We start from the raw sequence: 4587 nt of genomic DNA on the forward strand, positions 1-4587 counted from the left end.
GAATATTGATAGCAGCTTACTAAACTGTTTAAAATAATAGTACTACTTCTACAGCCATAATTATATTCTATCAATATCCAATAAATAAATTTCCACAACTTCTAAAATTAAAATTACATTTCAACATAATTTTATATAAATATTAGATCCGCAAACAGACGATTGGTCATTATTTAGTATATGTAGAAGGTTTGCTATCTTTTCTCTTTTTCTTGGACATGGTCACACCCCTGAAATAGTACACTACTCCATTCGTTAACAAGTACTTGTGTATTTTAAATTTGCACATAAATTAAGAAATAGTAATAAATTAAAGGATGATTTTATTTTGTTAAATTTTGATTATAGTAAGTTTTTTATTTTAAACAATAAAATGAGTAATATATTGTATTTAATATCGAGAATAAAATAGATAAAAATAAAAAAATTTATATATTAATTTTATAAATTAAATAAATATTATTAAATATCTCAAGATAAAAAATAGATAAATAAAAATAAACCGAGAGGTGGTACTACTTCTACCTATATAATTTATGTGGGAAAGTGAGAGAGAGGACGAAAAGAGTAAAGGGAGTCAATAATATGGCCCCATAAATTCCAATATTACTACTTCCTTGCTTCACGGGTGTGGCTAGGGGTCTTGATGGTCCGAGTAACTAATTCAAATCGAAAAATCAAATTAAATTAATTAAATATTATTTAATTTAATTTTATAATTTTAAAAATTAATAATACTTAATTTGGTTCTGATTTTATTTAAAAGATCATAGAAATAATCTATCTGAACTAACAAATTATACATATATTTTTACAATTATCTATACATGATATATTATTTTTTATGAAAAAATTATATCTTATATATATATTTTTCAAAATTTAATTATAATTTAAATATTTTTGTATTAAATATACGTCATGTTATTGTTTTATGTGGTAATCTTAGGATTTATTTATTTATTTTGAATGATTGTTGTTTTGGTTTCCTTTTGAATGAATCATTTCTTTCATTTTCGTGTATGGTTAATAACTGAATCAAATCGATAACAACTAAATCGATAAATACATATTATATTTAATTTGATTTGATTGTAATTATATAAAAATTGATTATATTGGTTGATTTTAATTTTGACCAAAAAATCGGTTCAAACCCATCCGTGAACACCCCTGAGCGTGAGTAGTAAAACAGGAGTATAAATACATAAACCAGGCAACTATCCTACAGCCGAGAAATCCTCTACACGATTTTCTCTTTCTTTTCACTAGTCATTTTCCATTTCAAGCAATTTCTTTCTTCTTCTAACCTAAAAATGCATCCTCTACTAATCCTACTAGATTTTGACTTTTGATCTATCGATCTATCAACCAAATATTAAAAGGAAAAGGGTCAAATATGCCCTTAAATTTTTCGAAAAGGTTCAAATATACCCTCTGTTACAAGTTTAATCCAAATATACCCCCGCTGTTAATATTTAGGATCAAATATACCCCTACAAACGTCAACTGATTTGTTGGAATTTTGGAAGTCTTTTTTTTCTTTTTCTTTTTGAATTTTTGGCCGCCACATAAGAAAAAAAGTGCCACATCAATAAAAATAAATTAATCCAATTCTTTTATACCCTAACCCGACCCAAAATCCGACCCAAGACCCCTTTAACCTCCCTAATATCCTAATCTTCTACGGCAATAAGTAGTCTACCCATGGATGTTAGTGAATCAATACACAAAGCAGATTGGATTTCTCTTATTTGTTTTCTTTAAGGAAAAATTTAAACTGATATAAACTTACATATTCTCCTTTCTTTGAGAAAAAATTTACACATATCCTATACCTCTATATACAACTTTTTTAATATGAAATGAGACATCATATATAACTTACCTGCATACAAACTACACGGTGGCAGTATCGGAGAACTGCTGACCACCACGAAGTAAAAAATGGCTCTTCGAAACCTAATGACCAAAAAGCCCTTCGCCGGAATTTCACGATTCCGGCAACAACTCCGATGCCTCCAAACCTTCTTTCTACCGGATCTGCCGTACGACTACGGAGCCTTAGAACCTGCTATTAGTGGTAAAATCATGCAGCTTCATCACCAGAAACATCATCAGACTTACATTACAAATTACAATAATGCCCTTCAACAACTCCATGATGCAATTAACTGGGTAATTCTCCTACCGTTGCTAAATTACAAAGTGCTATCAAGTTTAATGGTGGAGGTCATATCAATCGCTCAGTTTTCTGGAAGAACCTAGCTCCTACACGCGAAGGTGGTGGTGAGACTCTAAAGGGTTCTCTTGGCTATGCCATAAACACCAACTTTGGCTCTCTTGAAGCTGTAATACAAAGGATGAATGTAGAAGGTGCTGCTTTACAGGGTTCTGGTTGGGTGTGGCTTGGTTTGGACAAAAAGCTGAAACGCCTTATTATTAAAACCACCGCAAATAAGGATTCTTTGGTTATTAAAGGACCGAACTTGGTTCCTCTTTTGGGCATTGATGTTTGGGAACATGCATACTACTTGCAGTACAAAAATGTGAAACCAGATTACCGAAAGAATATATGGAAAGTCATGAACTGGAAATATGCTGCTTAAGTTTATGAGAAAGAATACCCTTGAACTGAGATCTTTGACGCGATACAGAGGACATGTCTCGTGTTTGTATAAATTTTAACGCGAATTTAGTGCTCACTGTCGTGCTAGTGGTCCTCTTTGTATGATAAGTAGTAACTGGTTGATGTACTACGCGTGTAGAAACTGAAATAAGCTACATTGGTTGTTACCGATTTTGCATGAGACAACTAACTACTGTAGCTAAGATTGTACTGAACATGGACATCACATCTGAATACTATAGAAGAACAAAAGTGAGAATTGATTTGATATGTGCTTATCATCTAAGTTCCTCGGACTCTTCAAAAATATCTACGGGTGCATGTCGGATCCTTCAAAAATATTATTTTTTTTGAAGGATCCGACACGGGTGCGACAATATTTTTGGAGAGTCTGATTAACTTAACTTATAATTCAAGAACCAGTTCCATCCGAGAACAAATATAATGAAATAACCAGATTTTTACTAATAGGCTTAAGCAATTAAATCTTCATATAGAAATCTGTCTACGTTATGGAACATTAGACCATAACTAAAGACTAACATAAAATTGTTCTTCCTTACTTGAATAAAACAACACAAAACTGCATAAAATAGCAACAACATTTTGAATAAAACTGAATAAAAAACAGCAAAAAATTGAATAAAACAGCAGTGAAAAAACAACACAATCCACGCAAAAAATAATAAAAATCTGCACAAAAATATCCAAAAAAAAGATCAAACTGCACAGAAACTGAACAAAAAACAACAGCAAAAAAATCTAAACAAAAATAACATCAAAACTGGGTAAAAAATAGTAAAAAAATCTGGACAAAAATAGTCAAAAAATTAGACAACAACAGCACAAAAACTGAATAAAACAGTAAAAATCTGAGCAAAAAAAGAATAAAAACAGCAAAAAAATTGAATAAAACAGCAGTGAAAAAACAACACAATCCACGCAAAAAATAATAAAAATCTGCACAAAAATATCCAAAAAAAAGATCAAACTGCACAGAAACTGAACAAAAAACAACAGCAAAAAAATCTAAACAAAAATAACATCAAAACTGGGTAAAAAATAGTAAAAAAATCTGGACAAAAATAGTCAAAAAATTAGACAACAACAGCACAAAAACTGAATAAAACAGTAAAAATCTGAGCAAAAAAAGAATAAAAACAGCAAAAAAAGACAAGAAAGTAGGATAAAACAGCAACAATACCATTCATTTAATTAACCAAAAGATAGTGTCATCAATACCATTCAACAATAACATCATCATAACCAAAAAAGATATATCCATAATGCTATTCATCAAGGCATATGAAAGTTTAACCTGACTTAATTATCAGGTGCTTAACCAACCCAAAATAAAAGTTACTTCCGACTATATTGTTTGTCAATCAACTATGATTAACCATCAGAAAATTAAGTCAAAAGTATACATAGAAATTAAACTACATCACAGAAAAGCATCATCAGGTGCAAGTACTCCTTTGCCTTTAACCCCTATTTTGGTCCTCTCTTTTTTTGCTTTCATTTGCAATTGTCCAGAAGAGACTGCTTTTTTTTTTTATTTCCACGTTGTCTTGACCAGAGAATAAGGTAGATTCGTTGGCATTGAAACACCAGTGTGATCTCCAGTAAAACTGATTTTTCTTGTACCAGTTGGAATACCTCTTGTCATCAACTTCTCAACCCAAAATTCAGATTCAGGATATACCATTGATCTTAGGGGCGAATCTTCTTTATTTCCAAAATCGGGACTATATGGTTCAAAATCTTGTGTTGCAATTTGTATTTGTTCAAGATCATGTTCCTCTTCTATTATTCTTGACTGTGAATTGCTTCCCATGATTGACCTTTTTTCTTTTCTTGATGCATTTTCACCTGACTTTTCCTACAAAAATATTGTCAATAATTATATTGTTAATCACATAGAAATTAAAAATATGTTGTAAATAAGTATTAGCTCA

The 4587-nt window shown here is 30.6% G+C and overlaps 1 pseudogene; it reads left to right on the plus strand.

The window, feature by feature from the left end:
* Window positions 1-1947: 1947 nt before the first annotated feature.
* On the plus strand, window positions 1948-2633 carry LOC107861180 (annotated as a pseudogene).
* Window positions 2634-4587: the final 1954 nt, after the last annotated feature.

Source organism: Capsicum annuum, chromosome 8, assembly GCF_002878395.1.
Source record: "Capsicum annuum cultivar UCD-10X-F1 chromosome 8, UCD10Xv1.1, whole genome shotgun sequence".
Lineage (NCBI taxonomy): Eukaryota > Viridiplantae > Streptophyta > Magnoliopsida > Solanales > Solanaceae > Capsicum > Capsicum annuum.